General features: G+C 44.0%; 1 long non-coding RNA gene across 1 annotated transcript; it reads right to left on the reverse strand.

Annotated features, from left to right (window-relative positions):
- Positions 1-1,767: 1,767 nt before the first annotated feature.
- Positions 1,768-19,266, reverse strand: LOC137361649 (uncharacterized). Its single transcript, XR_010972316.1, has 4 exons — positions 19,185-19,266; positions 13,749-13,897; positions 5,642-5,739; positions 1,768-1,856 (listed from the first exon to the last, which is right to left on the reverse strand). It is a non-coding gene; the product is annotated as an uncharacterized lncRNA (long non-coding RNA).
- Between the last annotated feature and the right edge of the window lie 2,838 nt (positions 19,267-22,104).

Genomic DNA, 22,104 nt, shown 5'->3' on the forward strand with positions numbered 1-22,104 from the left:
ACAGCTAATACTGGGATGTTACTTGCATCCTCAATAGTGACGATTAATGCAAAATATCTGCTCAATTCATCTGCTATCTCCTTATTTTCCATTATTAATTTCGCAGACTCACTTTCTGTAGGACTAATGTTCACATTGTTAACTCTTTTCTTCTTTAAATATCTATAGAGACTCTTCCTATCTGTCTTTATATTTCTAGCCAGCTTTCCCTCGTACTCTAATGTTTCCTTCCTTATCAATATCTAGTTGTTCTTTGCTGCTTTTTATATTCTGTCTAATCTTCTGCCCTGCCACCCATCTTTGCACTGCTAAATGCTTTATCTTTAAGTTTGATACTATCTTTAGCTGTTTTCGTTATCCACGGATGGTGGGTCCTATCAGCCTTTAGGTGTGATAGTTTTCCCAGTATCCTCTTTTCTCTGGTCATAGTGATTGTTTTAAGTTCCTCACTTCCTTTTGCCTCTTGATTTAGGTATATTTGGAAGGTTTGCTATGTCTTCTACAATGAAAACAGACAGAAAATAGCTGTTCAACACCTCCACCATGTCCTTGTTTCTCATTATTAATTCTGCAAACTCACTTTCTAGAGGATTAACACTAATTTTAGTTTCTATTTCCCTATTTAAATACTTGTATAAACTCTTATCCTCTATTTTTAGATTACTAGTTGGCTTTCTCCCACACTCTACCTTTCCCTCTTTTTTAACATTGATTGCTGGTTCTTAAAATCTGTCCAATCTTCTCACCCACCAACAATCTTTGCAGATTTGTCATGTTTCTTTCAATTCAATATTATCCTTAACTTCATTATTTTGCCGCGTATGATACAACCTTCTGCAAGAGCCTTTCTTTCTCATTGAGATACATTTTTGCTGAGAGTTATTAAGTATCTCCTTAAAAATCTGCCACTGCATCTCTCCTGTACTACCTTTTAACCTAGTTTCCAAGTTCACTTTTGCCACCTATGCCTTCATATCCTTATAATTACCTTTATTTAGGTTTTTTTTTAAAACTAGTCTTAGACCCACAGTTTTCCCTTCAGTCTGAACATTGAAATGCTATCATGTTATGATAATTGTTGTCTAAAGACTCCTTTTTTAGGAGGTTCTTCATTAATCCTGTCTCATTGAACATTACCAGTTCTAGAATAGTTTCCTCTCTGGTTGACTGCAGAACGTGCTGCTCTAAGGAACTGTCCTGAATACACTCAATGTGATAATTCTTTAGGCTACCTTTGCCAATCTGATTTGCCCAATCTACATGCAGATTAAAGTCACCCATAATTATTGTGGTACCCTTCTTCCACACCCCATTTATTTCTTTTTGTATACTATCCTACAAAAAACAATGTAGGTCACTGAGCTCAGGGATGTTGCGTGAATGAGATTTAGTGTGAATTAGGATATGGACAGCAGAGTTTTGTACAGACTGTGGTTTATGGTGGTTTGTAACAGGGAGAGTAACCAGGACAGCATTGGTATAGTAGATTTGACAAAGACACAGACCAGAGTTTATGCAGCAAATGGGCTCACATGGAGGACGATATTTTGAATGTGGTCGTTGTTAAGAACAGTAAAACAGTTAATCATGGTTTCTAGAATTAATAGCTGGATAGAGAGACTTACCAGGGACACCAACAATAGCGAGGATGGGATAATAAATGTGTTGAATCAGCAGCAGTGCCCAGTGGATCCGATGCGCCAATGTTATCCAATAATAATCCGCAGTAAGATAATCAAACCAATGGGATAATCTCCTGTCCATTGTTGTAACATTCCAATCTATTCTGAGATTCTGATCTATCCTCTCCATTTCGCTAGAGCTGCTGATCCCTGTTAGTGCCGGGGGTGATTCTCCTGCAGACATGATGGAAGAACACATTAAAAGGAGTCCTGTATTAATAGAAGAAGGAAACCCTCCAGTGACGCAATTAGTGTCCATGGATTACATTAATTACAGTCACTGAACAAACAGGTTCAATCCAACCCTTTTTGTACCACAATAAAGCAGAACATTTACATGGTCTGCATGGGAGGTATGAGAGTTGTTGAGGGAAGGAAAGGTGCAAATAACAGAGGCACTGGCCAGGAGCTTCCAATACTTCTTGGATATTGGAGTGATGACAGGAGACTGGATGGTTGTAAATGTTAGACATTGTTTAAAAAAAGGAGATATGGACTAAGCCCTGTATTTACTGACCAGTCAGTTTAACGTCCCTGGTGGGGAAATTTCAACCATCAACCAGGATACAGATACCTGCTGTTTTGAAAAACAAGGGTTTATAAATGTCAACTACCATGAACATGTTAAAGACATAATTGTATCTAACAAGCTTGAAGGATTTATTTGATGGAGTAATATAGGGGATTGATGAGGGTTGTACAGCTGGTGTTATGTATATAAACTTTCAGAAGGTGTTTGATCAAGAGCGATTTAATCGACTTCTTCGGAAAACTGAACCCAATGATCAAAGTGGCAGTGGTTGTGTGAACATCCAATTGGCTAAGGCACAGAAAATAGATTGTTTTTCAGGCTGGGGTGAGTATACAGAGCTGTTCCAAAGCCATCAATAACAACAACAACATATATTTATATATGAACACACGAAGTAGGAGCAGGAGTAGGCCACTCGGCCCTTCGAGCCTGCTCCACCATTCAATAAGTTCCTGGCTGAACTGATTATTTCACATTTCCATCTACCCCCGGTAACCTTTCACTCCCTTGCTGATCAAAAATCTATCCAGTTCTGCATTTAAAAATTTCAAATTCTCTGCTTCCACTGCCTTTTGAGGAAGAGAATTCCAAAGACTCTCGACCCTTTGAGATGAAACAATGTCTCCTCATCTCTGTCTTAAATGGGTGACCCCTTATTCTTAAACAGGTGCACCTTCCCCCCCTCTGTCACCTAATGATCTGTACCTAGCAAAGGACTCAGTTATATCCCCTTACACTCCCACCTCAATTAAATTCACGCTCGGCATGCCGTTGATCTCTTTTCCATCGTCATTACCTCCTGCCTCACTTCCTTGACCAGGAGTCCTACACCCACCCCGACTAGTGGACCCACTCACCCAGCTCAAGTATTTTGCCTCCACCTGGACCCCTCCCTCTGGCCTCTTACCCACTTTAGATCGTTTCATTGAGAAATGTCGGTGAAACATCAGCCATCACAATTTCTCTGCTCCCCTCACTCACTCTAGTCTGTCCCCCTCTGAACTTGCTGCACTCCGTTCTCTCAAGTCTAATCCCGACATTGTGATCAAACCTGCAGACAAGGATGGTGCTGTTGTTGTCCGGCGTACCGACTGCTACCTTGCAGAGGCTCAGCATCAACTCTCAGACACTTCTTCCTACTTCCCTCTCGACCATGAACCCACCAGCGAACATCAAGCTGCTGTCCACAGGACTGTAACTGACCTCATCTCCTCTGGAGATCTTCCCGCTACAGCTTCCAACCTCACAGTCCCACAACCACGGGCAACCCACTTCTACCTCCTTCCTAAAATCCACAAACAGGACAATCCCAGCAGACTCATTGTTTCAGCCTGTTCCTGCCCCACTTGAACTTATTACTTCCTATCTTGAGTCGATTTTTTCTCCCCTCGTCCAGTTTCTTTCCACCTACATCCGCGACTCTTCGGACGCACTACGTCATTTTGACAATTTCCAGTTCCTCTTCATGATGGACGTCCAATGTATCTGCACCTTCCATCCCCCACCAGGACGGTCTTAGGGTTCTCTGCTTCTTCCTTGAACAGAGGCCCATCCAGTCCCCATCCACTACCACCCTCCTCCGCCAGGCTGAAATTGTTCACACATTGATCAACTTCTCCTTCAACTCCACTCATTTTGTACAGCCATAGAGTTATACAGACTATAGACAGACCCTTCGGCCCATCATATCCATGCTGGCCATCAAGCACCTATCCATTCTAATCACATTTTCTGGCACTTGGCCCATAGCCTTGTATGCTATGGTATTTCAAGTGCTTCTCCAAATACTTTTTAAATGTTATGAGGGTTCCTGCCTCTACCATCCCTTCAGGCAGTGTGGTCCAGATTCCAACCACCCTCTGGGTGAATTTGTTTTACTCAATTCCCCTCTAAATCTCCTGCCCCTTCCTGTAAATCTCTACCCCCTGGCTATTGACACTTGCGCCAAGGGGGAAAAAAAAAGTTTCTTCCTATCTATGCACCTCATAATTTTTTATACTTCTATCAGCTCCCCCCTCAGATTTAGTCACCCCATGATGCCTATCTATACTAATTCCACCTGCCTGCATTAATTCCATATCTTACTATGCCTTGCTCATTCAAGTACCTGTCCAGATGCCTCTTAACTGTCGCTACTGTTCCTGCCTCCACCACCTCCTCAGGCAGCTCATTCCAGATACCCACTATTCTTTGTGTGAAAAATTTACCCCTTTGATCCCCTTTAAACCTCGTCCCTCTCACCTTAATTCTATGCCGTCTAGATTTAGTCGCCCCCACCATGGAAGCAGACTCTGGCCAACTACTTTATCTATGCCTCTCAGAATTTTATATACCTCTAACATGTCCCCTCTCAGCCTCCTTCGCTCCAGGGAAAACAGACCCAGCCTATCCAATCTCTATCTATAACTCAAGCCCTCCAAACAAGGCAACATCCTTGTGAATCATTTCTGAACCCTCTCTAGCTTCATCACATCTTTACTGTAGTGCAGCGACCAGAACTGCACACAGTACTCCAAATGCGGCCCAACCAACGTTATGTATAACTGTAACATAACGTCCCAACTCTTGTACTCAATGCCTCGACCGATGAAGGCAAGCCAAATGGCTTCTTCACCACGCTGTCTACCTGTGTTGCCACTTCCAAGGAACTACGTACTTGCAAACCAAGATGCACCCAAAACTGATATGTGGCAAGTCGCATTCATGCTGCAAAAGTGCCAGGACACGAACATTTCCAATAAGAGAGAATCTAACCATCTCCCCTTGACAGTCAATGGCGTTATCATCACTGAATCCTCTACTATCAACATTCTAGGGGTTATTATTGAACAGAAGCTGAATTGCAGCTACAACAGGTCAGAGGCTAGGAATCCTGAGGCGAGTAACTCATTTCCTGACTCCCCAAAGCCTTTCCACCATCTATAAGGCACAAATCAGGAGTGCGATGGAATACTCCCCACTTGCCTGGATGGGTGAAGCTCCAACAGCATTCCAGGAACTCAACACCATCCAGGACAAAGCAGCCCTGCTTGATTGATTGATTGTAGTTGGCGTGTCATTGACTCCCTCCAGCACCAGCACACAGGGGCAGCAGTGTGTACCATCTACAAGATGCACTGCAGCAACGCACCAAGGCTCCTTAAACAGTACCTTCCAAACCCGCGACCTCTACCACAAAGAAGGACAAGGGCAGTGATGCATGGGAACATCACCACTGCAAGTTCCCCTCCAAGTCACACATCATCCGGACTTGGAACTATATCGCTGTTCCTTCACTCTCACTGGGTCAAAATCCTGGAAATCCCTTCCTAACAGCACTGTGGGTGTACCTGCACCAGTTGGATCAAGAAGGCAGCTCACCACCACCTTCTCAAGAGCAATTAGCGATGGGCAATGAATGCTGGCCCAGGCAGCGGCGCCCACTTACCATGAAATAATAAGAAGGTAATAGTAGTTCCTTCTGGCTGGACGACTGTGGAGAGGTGTGGGAGGAAGACACCAACATTGTAACAGGCTCCAGTACGTCTGTGAAAGACAAGGAGGGATAGTTTGTCTTTGTAACAGTCACACAGCATGTCATTTTTAACAATCTTATCTGCATGCCCTGCCATAGAATTATTCACATGCATCCAAACTTCTGCTGCACCCCCATTAAAATTACACCCTTTATTTTCCATTGCCTCTCCTGTCCATCCTATGAAAAATGTATCATTTTGCGTTTCTGTTAATGTTTATCTACCATGTGTACGTCCATTCCATCAGTCTGTCTATATCCACTTGATGTCTGTCAATATCATCCTCATTGTGCAATACACTTCCAGGTTTTGTGGCAAGTGTAAAATTTACAATTGTGCTATTTACAGGGCGGCACAGTGGCGCAGTGGTTGGCACCGCAGCCTCACAGCTCCAGCAACCCGGGTTCAATTCTAGGTATTGCCTGTGTGGAGTTTGCAAGTTCTCCCTGTGTCTGCGTGGGTTTCCTCCGTGTGCTCTGGTTTCCTCCCACATGCCAAAGACTTGCAGGTTGATAGGTATATTGGCCATTAGCAATTGCCCCTAGTATAGGTAGGTGGTAGGGAAATATAGGGACAGGTGGGGATGTGGTCGGAATATGGGATTAGTGTAGGATTAGTATAAATGGGTGGTTGATGGTCGGCACAGACTCGGTGGGCCGAAGGGCCTGTTTCAGTGCTGTATCTCTAATCTACACTCAAGTCCAAGTGGCTAAAATAGATCATGAAAAGTTACAGACCTAGTAACGACCCCTGGGGGAAACTTCCTCCAGTTCTAACAACAACCTTTCACCCCCTCTCTCTGCTTCCTGTCATGCAGACAACTTTGTCCCTTTTATTCCATGGGCTTTATCTTTATCGACAAGCCTGTTAAGTGACACTTCATCAAATGCTGTTTGGAAGTAATAGGGAACAAAGAAATGGCAGAACAATTAAATACATACTTTGGTTCTTTCTTCTCAAATGAGGACACAAATCAGTATTAATAGGGAAATGGTGTTGGGTAAATTGATGGGATTGAAGGCTGATAAATCCCCAGGGCCTGATAATCTACATTCCAAAGTACTTAAGCAAGTTCTTTCTTTTTCTTTTGGGCCTCCTTATCTCGAGAGACAATGGATACGCGCCTGGAGGTGGTCAGTGGTTTGTGAAGCAGCGCCTGGAGTGGCTATAAAGGCCAATTCTGGAGTGACAGGCTCTTCCACAGGTGCTGCAGAGAAATTTGTTTGTTGGGGCTGTTGCACAGTTGGCTCTCCCCTTGCGCCTCTGTCTTTTTTCCTGCCAACTACTAAGTCTCTTCGACTCGCCACAATTTAGCCCTGTCTTTATGGCTGCCCGCCAGCTCTGGCGAATGCTGGCAACTGACTCCCACGACTTGTGATCAATGTCACACGATTTCATGTCGCGTTTGCAGACGTCTTTATAACGGAGACATGGACGGCCGGTGGGTCTGATCACTTAAGCAAGTGACTCCAGAAATAGTAGATGCATTGCTGGTCAGTCTTCAAAATTCTATCCTGGAACAGTTACAATGGATTGGAGGGTAGACAATGTAACCTCACTATTTTAAAAAAAGAGGTAAAGAGACAACAGTGAATTATAGAGGGGTTATCCTGACATCAGTAGTGGGGAAAATGCTAGAGTCCATTATAAAATATGTAATAACAGAGCACTTGGGAAACAGTGACAGGATCGGACACAGTCAGCATGGATTTAGGAAAGGGAAATCATGCTTGGCAAATCTACTGGAATTTTTGAGGATGTAACTAATAGAATAGATAAGAGGGAACGAGTGGATGTGTTGTATTTGGATTTTAATAAGGCTTTCAATAAGGTCCCACACAGGAGATTAGCGTGCAAAGGTTAAATCCCATGGGATTGGGGGTATGGTACTGACATGGATAGAGAACTAGTTGGCAGACAGGAAACAAACAGTAAGAGCAAATGTAATATATCCAAGTTTGCAGATGACACAAAGCTGGGTGGGAGGGTGAGCTGTGAGGAGGATGCAGAGAAGCTCCAGTGTGATGTGGACAGGTTGAGTGAGTGGGAAATACATGGTAGATGCAGTATCATGTGGATAAATGTGAAGTTATCCACTTTGGTGTCAAAAACAGAAAGGCAGATTGTCTGAACGACGATAACTTTGGAGAGGGGGAGGTGCAGTGAGACCTGGGTGTCCTTGTGCACCAGTTGCTGAAAGTAAACATGCAGGTTCAGCAGGCAGTTAAGGAGGAAAATGGTATTCGAATTCGAATTAGAATTAGAATATTACAGCGCAGTACAGGCCCTTCGGCCCTCGATGTTGCGCCGATCATCTGACCTACACTATTCCATTTACATCCATATGTCTATCCAATGACCACTTAAATGCCCTTAAAGTTGGCGAGTCTACTACTGTTGCAGGCAGGGCGTTCCACGCCCCTACTACTCTCTGCGTAAAGAAACTACCTCTGACATCTGTCCTATATCTTTCACCCCTCAACTTAAAGCTATGTCCCCTCGTGTTTGCCATCCTCATCCGAGGAAAAGACTCTCACTATCCACCCTATCTAACCCTCTGATTATCTTGTATGTCTCTATTAAGTCACCTCTCCTCCTCCTTCTCTCTAACGAAAACAACCCCAAGTCCCTCAGCCTTTCCTCGTAAGATCTTCCTTCCATACCAGGCAACATCCTAGTAAATCTCCTCTGCACCCTCTCCAAAGCCTCGACATCCTTCCTATAATGCGGTGACCAGAACTGCACGCAATACTCCAGGTGCGGCCTCACCAGAGTTTTGTACAGCTGCATCATGACCCCGTGGCTCTGAAACTCGATCCCCCTACTATTAAAGGCTAACACACCATATGCCTTCTTAACAGCCCTATTAACCTGGGTAGCAACTTTCAGGGATTTATGTACCTGGATACCAAGATCTCTCTGCTCATCTACACTACCAAGAATCTTCCCATTAGCCCAGTACTCTGCATTGCTGTTACTCCTTCCAAAGTGAATCACCTCACACTTCTCCGCATTAAACTCCATTTGCCATCTCTCAGCCCAGCTCTGCAGCCTATCTATGTCCCTCTGTACCCTACAACACCCTTCGACACTATCCACAAATCCACCGACCTTCGTGTCATCCGCAAATTTACTAACCCACCCTTCTGCACCCTCATCCAGGTCGTTTATAAAAATGACAAACAGCAGTGGCCCCAAAACAGAACCTTGCGGTACACCACTAGTAACTAAACTCCAGGATGAACATTTGCCATCAACCACCACCCTCTGTCTTCTTTCAGCTAGCCAATTTCTGATCCAAAGCTCTAAATCACCTTCAACCCCATACTTGCGTATTTTCTGCAATAGCCTACCGTGGGGATCCTTATCAAACGCCTTACTGAAATCCATATACACCACATCCACGGCTTTACCCTCATCCACCTGTTTGGTCACCTTCTCGAAAAACTCAATATGGTTTGTGAGGCACGACCTACCTTTCACAAAACCGTGCTGACTATCGCAAATGAACTTATTCTTTTCAAGATGATTATAAATCCTGTCTCTTATAACCTTTTCCAACATTTTACCCACAACCGAAGTAAGGCTCACAGGTCTATAATTACCAGGGCTGTCTCTACTCCCCTTCTTGAACAAGGGGACAACATTTGCTATCCTCCAGTCCTCCGGCACTACTCCTGTCGACAATGACGACTTGAAGATCAACAACAACGGCTCTGCAATCTCCTCCCTGGCTTCCCAGAGAATCCTAGGATAAATCCCATCTGGCCCAGGGGACTTATCTATTTTCACTCTTTCCAAAATTGCTAACACCTCCTCCTTGTGAATCTCAATCCCATCTAGCCTAGTAGGCTGTATCTCAGTAATCTCCTCGGCAACATTTTCTTTCTCTACTGTAAATACTGACGAAAAATATTCATTTAACGCTTCCCCTATCTCCTCTGATTCCGCACACAACTTCCCACTACTATCCTTGATTGGCCCTGTTCTAACTCTTATCATTCGTTTATTCCTGATATACCTATAGAAAGCCTTAGGGTTTTCTTTGATCCTATCCGCCAATGACTTCTCGTGGCCTCTCCTTGCTCTTCTTAGCCCTCCCTTTAGATCCTTCCTGGCTAGCTTGTAACTCTCAAGCGCCCTAACTGAGCCTTCACGTCTCATCCTAACATAAGCCGCCCTCTGCCTCTTGACAAGCGCTTCAACTTCTTGAGTAAACCACGGCTCCCTTGCTCGACAACTTCCTCCCTGCCTGACAGGTACATACTTATCAAGGACACGCATTAGCTGCTCCTTGAATAAGCTCCACATTTCGTTTGTGCCCATCCCCTGCAGTTTCCTTCCCCATCCTACACATCCTAAATCTTGCCTAATCGCGTCATAATTTCCTTTCCCCCAGCTATAATTCTTGCCCTGCGGTACATACCTGTCCCTGCCCATCGCTAAGGTAAACCTAACCGAATTGTGATCACTATCGCCAAAGTGCTCACCTACATCTAAATCGAACACCTGGCCGGGTTCATTACCCAGTACCAAATCCAATGTGGCATCGCCCCTGGTTGGCCTGTCCACATACTGTGTCAGAAAACCCTCCTGCACACACTGGACAAAAACAGACCCATCTAAAGTACTCGAACTATAGTATTTCCAGTCAATATTTGGAAAGTTAAAGTCCCCCATAACCACTACCCTGTTACTCTCGCTCCTGTCGAGAATCATCTTCGCTATCCTTTCCTCTACATCTCTGGAACTATTCTGAGGTCTATAGAAAACTCCCAACAGGGTGACCTCTCCTCTCCTGTTTCTAACCTCGGCCCATACTACCTCAGTAGACGAGTCCTCAAACGTCCTTTCTGCCGCTGTAATACTTTCCTTGATTAACAATGCCACACCCCCCCCCTCTTTTACCCTCTTCTCTGTTCTTTCTGAAACATCTAAATCCCGGAACCTGCAACATCCATTCCTGCCCCTGCTCTACCCATGTCTCCGAAATGGCCACAACATCAGGATCCCAGCTACCAACCCATGCTGCAAGCTCACCCACCTTATTCCGGATGCTCCTGGCGTTGAAGTAGACACACTTTAAACCAAGTTCTTGCTTGCCAGTGCCCTCTTGCGTCCCTGTAACCTTATCCCCTACCTCACTACTCTCAACAGCCTGTACACTGGCACTGCAATTTAGGTTCCCATTCCCCTGCTGATTTAGTTTAAACCCCCCCGAAGAGCACTAACAAATCTCCCCCCCAGGATATTGGTACCCCTCTGGTTCAGGTGAAGACCATCCTGTTTGTAGAGGTCCCACCTACCCCAGAAAGAGCCCCAATTATCCAGGAAACCAAAACCCTCCCTCCTACACCATCCCTGCAGCCACGTGTTCAACTCCTCTCTCTCCCTATTCCTCTCTTCGCTAGCACGTGGCACAGGCAACAACCCAGAGATAACAACTCTGGTTGTTCTCGCTCTCAGCTTCCACCCTAGCTCCCTGAATTTCTGCCTTAAATCCCCATCTCTCTTCCTACCTATGTCGTTGGTGCCTATGTGGACCACGACTTGGGGGTGCTCCCCCTCCCCATTAAGGATCCCAAAAACACGATCGGAGACATCACGTACCCTGGCACCTGGGAGGCAACACACCAACCGTGAGTCTCTCTCGTTCCCACAGAACCTCCTATCTGTTCCCCTAACTATGGAGTCCCCAATGACTAATGCTCTGCTCCTCTTCCCTTTTCCCTTCTGAGCAACAGGGACAGACTCTGTGCCAGAGACCTGTACCCCATTGCTTACCCCTGGTAAGTCGTCCCCCCCAACAGTATCCAAAACGGTATACCTGTTGTTGAGGGAAACGGCCACAGGGGATCCCTGCACTGCCTGCTGGTTCCCTTTCCTTCCCCTGACGGTAACCCATCTACCTACTTCTTTTACCTGAGGTGTGACTGCCTCCCTATAACTCCTGTCAATAATCCCCTCCGCCTCCCGAATGATCCGAAGTTCATCCAGCTCCAGCTCCAGTTCCCTAACACGGTCTGCGAGGAGCTGGAGTTGGGTGCACTTCCCACAGATGCAGTCAGCAGGGACACTCTTGGCGACCCCTACCTCCCACATTCTGCAGGAGGAACATACAACTGCCTTTACCTCCATTCCCACTATTCTAGATTCCCAATAAATCTACTGAAAAACCAAACAAAAAAAAAAAGTCAAAACTTGTTCGCTTAGCAATCCGACGGACTGAAGTTTTAAATAAAAAGCTTACCTTATCAACACCCTAGAGTCCTTTTTTTTTGGTTAGAGGAGGAGGGTGGGTGGGAGACACTACACGTGTAGTGTCTCGGGTACTGCCACTGCCCAAATAAATAGTTTTCCCCTACCCAGCAGTCCCCGGTCCTCCGAAACAAAAAAGGGATTAACTTGTAACTTACTGAAATTGACCGCTCAGCTGAAAGTCCGCTCCGCACCCCGTTCTATCAAGGCTGCTCCTCGCAAAAGACAAAGATTTTAAAACTGCCCAAATAAATAGTTTTCCCCTACCCAGCAGTCCCCGGTCCTCCGAAACAAAAAAGGGATTAACTTGTAACTTACTGAAATTGACCGCTCAGCTGAAAGTCCGCTCCGCACCCCGTTCTATCAAGGCTGCTCCTCGCAAAAGACAAAGATTTTAAAACTGCCCAAATAAATAGTTTTCCCCTACCCAGCAGTCCCCGGTCCTCCGAAACAAAAAAGGGATTAACTTGTAACTTACTGAAATTGACCGCTCAGCTGAAAGTCCGCTCCGCACCCCGTTCTATCAAGGCTGCTCCTCGCAAAAGACAAAGATTTTAAAACTGCCCAAATAAATAGTTTTCCCCTACCCAGCAGTCCCCGGTCCTCCGAAACAAAAAAGGGATTAACTTGTAACTTACTGAAATTGACCGCTCAGCTGAAAGTCCGCTCCGCACCCCGTTCTATCAAGGCTGCTCCTCGCAAAAGACAAAGATTTTAAAACTGCCCAAATAAATAGTTTTCCCCTACCCAGCAGTCCCCGGTCCTCCGAAACAAAAAAGGGATTAACTTGTAACTTACTGAAATTGACCGCTCAGCTGAAAGTCCGCTCCGCACCCCGTTCTATCAAGGCTGCTCCTCGCAAAAGACAAAGATTTTAAAACTGCCCAAATAAATAGTTTTCCCCTACCCAGCAGTCCCCGGTCCTCCGAAACAAAAAAGGGATTAACTTGTAACTCACTGAAATTGACCGCTCAGCTGAAAGTCCGCTCCGCACCCCGTTCTATCAAGGCTGCTCCTCGCAAAAGACAAAGATTTTAAAACTGCCCAAATAAATAGTTTTCCCCTACCCAGCAGTCCCCGGTCCTCCGGAACAAAAAAGGGATTAACTTGTAACTTACTGAAATTGACCGCTCAGCTGAAAGTCCGCTCCGCACCCCGTTCTATCAAGGCTGCTCCTCGCAAAAGACAAAGATTTTAAAACTGCCCAAATAAATAGTTTTCCCCTACCCAGCAGTCCCCGGGTATGTTGGCCTTCATAGCGAGAGGATTGAAATACAGGAGAAAGGGTGTCTTGCTGCATTGAAACAAGGCTTTGGTGAGGCTAAATTCATCCACATTTGTCCCAGTCAGTTAATTTTGTTTTGGATTATTGTTTTAAAAGCTTTCCCAGCACCGTGGTTTAACTGGCTGTCCTCTATTTGCTGGGCTTGTCCTTACACTCTTTTTAGGACAATGGTGTAACATTTACAATTCTCCAGTCCTTTGGCACCATCCCTGTGTGTAAGGAAAACTATGGTTCGTTCCTTCACAATTTCCACTCTTATTTCCCACAGCAACCAGGATTCTTTTTGTATTAACATCTTGAAGTGCAGCACGCCTTTCTAATACCTCCTGCCAAGAAAACATGCTATGCTGAATGAGAATTTTTAATTCACTGGTTGGAAACCAACATTAAACTTTGAAATTGGACAGCTGGAATCCTGCATTTAACATTTAAAAAGCTGGTAGTCAAGATGGCCACCACAATTTGCATTGAAATACCTCACATTCCAGGACATCGAAGTGGAGATGTATGTCTTCAAAGCTCCCACCCACGACAATGTTTTGAACAATTGAGTAGATTATCTGGGATCACCCTCATTAGCAAGACATTCAAAGCCATCTTGCAGCATTTACTCGCGGAGACGTACCTGCAGGAGAAACATTTACAATATAATTTGAGAGAGACTTGGGATTCTTAGACTTTGAAACTCATTAAAGGAAGAAAGGTACTGATAGACCATGTGACAGCCTCCCTCCCCCCTACCCCAGTCTATGTAAACTTGTAACTTTTTGTTACACACAGCAGACAAGCTTTGCAAGCTAACCCATGCAAGACCCTGGTTGGGCTGTCTTACGCTCTCTTTCTCTCCCCAGGTAACATTGTAAATGTTGTAATCTGTCTGTGACTGCAGAACATCCAAGTCCACCATTGCTACAGAGACCGAGGAAGAAAGCCACTGAGCATTACTGTCTCCAAGAAACCCCTGAACCAGGCGGACCAGCTGCATGTCCACTTCTACCAGGCAGAGACTTTGGAACCATGAATTCAGTCAGAGGAAAAATGAATTACAAGACCCCACAAACTGTACATTAGTTTTATTTCTTCTGGACTCTAATCCAACCCAAACTATTCTCCATCACTCTGTAACCTATTTGTGTGTCCGTGTGATTCGTGTGTGTGTGTGTGTGTGTGTGTGTGTGTGTGTGTGTGTGTGTGTGTGTGTGTGTGTGTGTGTGTGTGTGTGTGTGTGTGTGTGTGTGTGTGTGTGTGTGTGTGTATGAAAGTTGAAGCAGAGTTTACTATTTTACTTCAATCGGTATTTGATTTTCAGTACAATAAAATAACCTCTTTCTTGTTTAAACGAAAGAAAACCTGCCTGATTGATTCTTTTATGATCCTAGCACTTGAAGTATTAAACACTCACTGAATTGGTAAACACATGCACTATTTAAAAAGGAATAAAGCCTGTGGCATCGAACAAGGAGAGCGACAAGACGGGAGCCTTTCGACCCCTCCTCACCTGAAGTGTAACATAAATTTGGGGCTCGCATCTGGGATCAAAAACCAAAGACAGTTGGGAAATTGGGAATGGGGAACCAAATGGTTCCCTAGCAAAACTTCAAAAACTTCAATAAAGTTTTAATGGGTTTTTCACTGCTGGAGTATTAAAATGTCCACATTTGAGGCAGTACCTTCCTAACCCAGAGTGAAGTAACTTGGGGCAGGTTAAATGCCCTATTCGTTGAAGAGTTGAGGATTGTACAAAATACAGTATAGCACAGGAACAGGCGATTCGGCCCTCCAACCCTGCGCCGATCTTGATGCCTGCCTAAACTAAAACCTTCTGCACTTCCAGGGACCATATCCCTCCATTCCCATCCCATTCATGTATTTGTCAAGATGCCTCTTAAACGTCGCTATCGTACCTGCTTCCACCACCTCCCCCGGCAGCAAGTTCCAGACACTCACCACCCTCTGTGTAAAGAACTTGCCTCGCACATCCCCTCTAAACTTTGCCCCACTCACCTTAAACCTATGTCCCCTAGTAACTGACTCTTCCACCCTGGGAAAAAGCTTCTGACTATCCACTCTGTCCATGCCACTCATAACTTTGAAAACATCTATCATGTCGCCCCTCCACCTCCGTCGTTCCAGTGAAAACAATCCGAGTTTATCCAACCTCTCTTCATAGCTAATGCCCTCCAGACCAGGCAACATCCTGGTAAACCTCATCTGTACCCTCTCCAAAGCCTCCACGTCCTTCTGGTAGTGTGGCGACCAGAATTGCACGCAATATTGTAAGTGTGGCCTAACTACATTTCTGTACAGAACTGAGCAGTAAGGGATTACTATCCATCCAAAAGCTAGGAAAGCCGAAATCCTAAACCATGTGCCAACCATTTTGCACGTGAACCTGAAAAATATAACAGGATTAGAGTTGGAGGTCAATCATCTGAGCTCCAGGACATCACTGCAGGAGTTCCTCAGGGTAGTGTCCTTGGCCCAACCGTCTTCAGCTGCTTCATCAATGACCTTCCTTCAATCATAAGGTCAGAAGTGGGGATGTTCGCTGATTATTGCACAATGTTCAGCACCATTGGTGACTCCTCAAATACTGAAGCAGTCCGTGTAGAAAACAAGCAACACTAGGACAATATCCAGGCTTGAGCTGCTAAGTGGCAAGTAACATTCGCGCCACACAAGTGCTGGGCAATGATCATCTCCAACAAGAGAGAATCTAACCATCTCCCCTTGACATACATTTGCATTACCATCACTGAATCCCCCACTATCAACATCCTGGGGTTACCACGGACCAGCAACTGAACTCCTTCTTTGGCCTCCTTGTCTCTGAGACAATGGATAAGTGCCTGGAGGTGGTCAGTGGTTTGTGAAACAACGCCTGGAATGGCTATAAAGGCCAATTCTAGAGTGACAAACTCTTCCACAGGTGCAGCAGATAAAATTGGTTGTCGGTGCTGTTACATAGTTGGCCCTCTCCTTGCACTTCTGTCTTTTTTCCTGCCAACTGCTAAGTCTCTTCGACTCACCACACTTTAGCCGCGCCTTTATGGCTGCCCACCAGCTCTGGCGATCGCTGGCAACTGACTCCCACGACCTGTGATCAATGTCACAGGACGTCATGTCGCGTTTGCAGACGTCTTTAAAGTGGAGACATGAACGGCCGGTGGGTCTGGTACCAGTGACGAGTTTGCTGCACAATGTGTCCTTGGGAATCCTGCCATCTTCCATGTGGGTCACAGGGCCAAGCCATCTCAGGCGCCGCTGGCTTAGTATATGCTGGGGATGTTGGCCGCCTCGAGGACTTCTGTGGTGGAGATACGGTCCTGCCACCTGATGCCAAGGATTCTCCGGAGGCAGTGAAGATGGAATGAATTGAGACGTCGCTCTTGACAGACATACATTGTCCAGGTCTCGCTGCCATAGAGCAAGGTACTGACGACACAGGCCTGATACACTTGGACTTTTGTGTTCCGTGTCAGTGCGCCATTTTCCCACACTCTCTTGGCCAGTCTGGACATAGCAGTGGATGCCTTTCCCATGCGCTTGTTTAATTCTGCATCGAGAGACAGGTTACTGGTGATAGTTGAGCCTAGTTAGGTGAACTCTTGAACCACTTCCAGAGTATGGTCGCCGATATTGATGGATGGAGCATTTCTGACGTCCTGTCCCATTATATTCGTTTTCTTGAGGCTGATGATTGGGCCAAATTCATTGCAGACAGCTGCAAACCTGTCGATGAGTCTCTGCAGACACTCTTCAGTATAAGATGTTAATGCAGCGTCTTCAGGAAAGAGGAGTTCCCTGATGAGGACTTTTCGGACTTTGGACTTCGCTCTAAGACGGGCAAGGTTTAACAACCTGCCCCCTGATCTTGTGTGGAGGAAAATTCCTTCTTCTGAAGACTTGAACGCATGTGAGAGCAGCAGGGAGAAGAAAATCCCAAACAGTGTAGGTGCGAGAACACAGCCTTGTTTCACGCCATTCAGGAAAGTAAAGGGTTCTAATGAGGCCCCGCTATGCTGAATTTTACCTTTCATATTGTCATGGAACGAGGTGATGATACTTAGTAGCTTTGGTGGGCATCCAATCTTTTCTAATAGTCTGAAGAGACCACGTCTGCTGACGAGGTCAAAGGCTTTGGTGAGATCAATGAAAACACCGTAGAGGGGCATCTGTTGTTCACGGCATTCCTGCTGTAGCTGGCGAAGGGAGAATAGCATGTTAATGTTGGATCTCTTTGCTGGAAAGCCACACTGTGCCTCAGGATAGACACGCTCAGCCAGCATCTGGAGCCTGTTTAAGGCGACACGAGCGAAGACGTTCCCCACTATGCTCAGCAAGGAGATTCCACGGTAGTTGCTGCTGTCACCGTGGTCACATTTGTTCTTTTAGAGGGTGATGATATTGGCATCGCGCACGTCCTGTGGGACTGCTACCTCATCTCAGCAGAGGCAAAGCAGTTCGTAGAGTGCTGAAAGTATAGCAGTCTTGGCAGTCTTGATGATTTCAGGGGTAATTCCGTCCTTCCCAGGGGCTTTTCCGCTGGCTAGAGAATCAATGGCATCACTGATTCCGATTTTGTTGGCTGTACGTCCAGCTCAACCATGACTGGCAGAGACTGGGCTGCATTGAAGGCAGTCTCAGTGACAACATTCTCCCTGGAGTACAGTTCTAGGTAGTGCTACACCCAGCGGTCCATTTGCTTGTGGAGTAACCATATAAATACAGTGGTGACAAGAACAGGTCAGAGGCTTGGAGTTCTGCAGCGAGTAACTCACCTCCTGACTCTCCAAAGCCTGTCCACCATCTACAAGGCACAAGTCAGGAGTGTGATGGAATACTCTCCACTTGCCTGGATGTGTGCAGCTCCAACAACATTCAAGAAGCTCGACACCATCCAGGACAAAGCAACGCTCCAGATTGTCACACCCCATCTACAAACATTTACTCCCTCCACCATAAATGCACAGAGGCAGCAGTGTGTACCATCTACAAGATTCACTGCAGCAACGCACCAAGGCTCCTTAGACAGCACCTTCCAACCCGCGATCTCCACCACCTAGAAGGACAGGGCAGCAAATTCATAGGAACAGTACCATCTGCAAGTTCCCCTCCAAGTCACACACCATCCTGACTTAGAACTATATCGCTGTTCCTTCACTGTCGCTGGATCAAAATCCTGGAACTCCCTTCCTGACAGCACTGTGGGTGTACCTACCCGACATGGACTGCAGCGGTTCAAGAAGACAGATCACCAACTACTTCTCCAGGGCAATTACAGATGGGTAATAAATGCTGGCCTAGCCAGCGTCGCCCACATCTCATGAACGAATAAAGTAAAGCAGCCATGAGCAAGAAGGGAGAGGTGGAAACACAACGGGTCCTCCTTAGGCCAGAGCAGACAATGCTGAGAACAGGAGTGACGCCCAAAAGCCTGTGTGTTTCCACTGTAACAATCACCTCCGAGCTGACTGCTGGACGTTACAGTGAAAATCTGTCGGATTAATCAGGATACACCAGACCAGTTCAGGAAATGGGGCCCTGATGGGAAACACAGAAGACCAGGCTGTGACTTTAACTGTGGCAGTAAGACCCAGTATGCCCAACACAGAGAGTGCTGGAAAATTTAAGAAAATCCCTGCGAGATAGCAGGATTTTGTATCCTAAGGAAAAGTGACCAAATACCCCTCGAATGCAGCAAGTAAGCCCAAAGCCATACTTGGGATAAAGGGGCCACCCATTCCCTCCTGCTGGGAAAATGCATGAACTCTCCCCCAGAGAGGGCATCGAACGCTCAAGTATTAGTCAACAGTATTGGGGAAGGTAAATGCCCAGGACTCCATATCGAATATACCTAGAGTGCAGCTTTGTTTCAGGACTGGTAACCCTGGGGATTGTCCCTAATTTACCTGTAGACAGGGTGGTCCTGTTCCTGGGTAATGATCTGGTCAGGGTGAAGGTGCTAGCTTCTCCAGTGGTTTTCAAGAGACTGAAATAGATGAGATAGACAGAGCAGTTACAGGAGAAGGCCACTGACATTTTTCCTGCCTTTGTGTTGTGATGGTCCATGGTCAAACAAGCTCCATCAGAGGAGGATGAACTGACACTGCAGACTGATGACCCTCCTATCTAGTTATCTGAAACCTTCTTTGGGAATTCAGAGGACAAAAAGGATGTGTTAAACAGATCTTCCTTGGTCGAGGCTGAGCAAGCTGACCCAATGTTTAAAAAGTTAGCAAAGACAGTCTAAAGTTAAACAGAAGCAGAGGGAGTTCCAGAGTGTGACTATTTAAAGAATGAGGTGACGATGAGGAAGTGGAGACCTCCTTAGAGACCTGCGGATGAAGAGTGGACAGTGGTTCACCAGATAGTGGTTCTGCCCAGGTACCATAAGGAAATACAGAGAATAACCCAGGAATTCCAATGGCTGGACATGTCGGCATCAGAAAAACCCAAGCCTGCATAAGACAGCAGTTTGACTGGCCACAACTCGACAAAGATGTGGTGGAGTTCTGTAAAACTGTTCACATGTGCCAGGTTGTGGGGAAGCCCCAACTTGCTATAAAAAGTGTACCCCTAATTCCCAAACCAGCTTTTGGGGAACTCTTGTGGATTAGGGATGACATGTAACGTCAAAATTAAGTGGGATATTTTAGACACTGTTTTAGTTATCATGTCCAATTTAACAATTAAATAGATAATACACTGTGTATTAGTGATGACATCTAATTTAACAATTAACTGGAATATTATCACCTGTGTATTAGTGATGATATCTAATTTAACAATTAACTGGAATATTATCACCTGTGTATTAGTGATGATATCTAATTTAACAATTAACTGGAATATTATCACCTGTGTATTAGTGATGACATCTAATTTAACAATTAACTGGAATATTATCACCTGTGTATTAGTGATGAAATCTAATTTAACAATTAACTGGAATATTATCACCTGTGTATTAGTGATGATATCTAATTTAACAATTAACTGGAATATTATCACCTGTGTATTAGTGATGATATCTAATTTAACAATTAACTGGAATATTATCACCTGTGTATTAGTGATGATATCTAATTTAACAATTAACTGGAATATTATCACCTGTGTATTAGTGATGATATCTAATTTAACAATGAACTGGAATATTATCCCCTGTGTATTAGTGATGACATCTAATTTAACAATTAACTGGAATATTATCACCTGTGTATTAGTGATGACATCTAATTTAACAATTAACTGGAATATTATCACCTGTGTATTAGTGATGACATCTAATTTAACAATTAACTGGAATATTATCATCTGTGTATTAGTGATGACATCTAATTTAACAATTAACTGGAATATTATCACCTGTGTATTAGTGATGACATCTAATTTAACAATTAACTGGAATATTATCACCTGTGTATTAGTGATGACATCTAATTTAACAATTAACTGGAATATTATCACCTGTGTATTAGTGATGACATCTAATTTAACAATTAACTGGAATATTATCACCTGTGTATTAGTGATGATATCTAATTTAACAATTAACTGGAATATTATCACCTGTGTATTAGTGATGATATCTAATTTAACAATTAACTGGAATATTATCACCTGTGTATTAGTGATGACATCTAATTTAACAATTAACTGGAATATTATCACCTGTGTATTAGTGATGACATCTAATTTAACAATTAACTGGAATATTATCACCTGTGTATTAGTGATGACATCTAATTTAACAATTAACTGGAATATTATCACCTGTGTATTAGTGATGACATCTAATTTAACAATTAACTGGAATATTATCACCTGTGTATTAGTGATGACATCTAATTTAACAATTAACTGGAATATTATCACCTGTGTATTAGTGATGACATCTAATTTAACAATTAACTGGAATATTATCCCCTGTGTATTAGTGATGACATCTAATTTAACAATTAACTGGAATATTATCCCCTGTGTATTAGTGATGACATCTAATTTAACAATTAACTGGAATATTATCCCCTGTGTATTAGTGATGACATCTAATTTAACAATTAACTGGAATATTATCCCCTGTGTATTAGTGATGACATCTAATTTAACAATTAACTGGAATATTATCACCTGTGTATTAGTGATGACATCTAATTTAACAATTAACTGGAATATTATCACCTGTGTATTAGTGATGATATCTAATTTAACAATTAACTGGAATATTATCACCTGTGTATTAGTGATGACATCTAATTTAACAATTAACTGGAATATTATCCCCTGTGTATTAGTGATGACATCTAATTTAACAATTAACTGGAATATTATCCCCTGTGTATTAGTGATGACATCTAATTTAACAATTAACTGGAATATTATCCCCTGTGTATTAGTGATGATATCTAATTTAACAATTAACTGGAATATTATCCCCTGTGTATTAGTGATGACATCTAATTTAACAATTAACTGGAATATTATCACCTGTGTATTAGTGATGACATCTAATTTAACAATTAACTGGAATATTATCACCTGTGTATTAGTGATGATATCTAATTTAACAATTAACTGGAATATTATCACCTGTGTATTAGTGATGACATCTAATTTAACAATTAACTGGAATATTATCACCTGTGTATTAGTGATGATATCTAATTTAACAATTAACTGGAATATTATCACCTGTGTATTAGTGATGACATCTAATTTAACAATTAACTGGAATATTATCACCTGTGTATTAGTGATGACATCTAATTTAACAATTAACTGGAATATTATCACCTGTGTATTAGTGATGATATCTAATTTAACAAT

The sequence above is a fragment of the Heterodontus francisci genome, unplaced genomic scaffold (assembly GCF_036365525.1).
Source record: "Heterodontus francisci isolate sHetFra1 unplaced genomic scaffold, sHetFra1.hap1 HAP1_SCAFFOLD_735, whole genome shotgun sequence".
NCBI lineage: Eukaryota > Metazoa > Chordata > Chondrichthyes > Heterodontiformes > Heterodontidae > Heterodontus > Heterodontus francisci.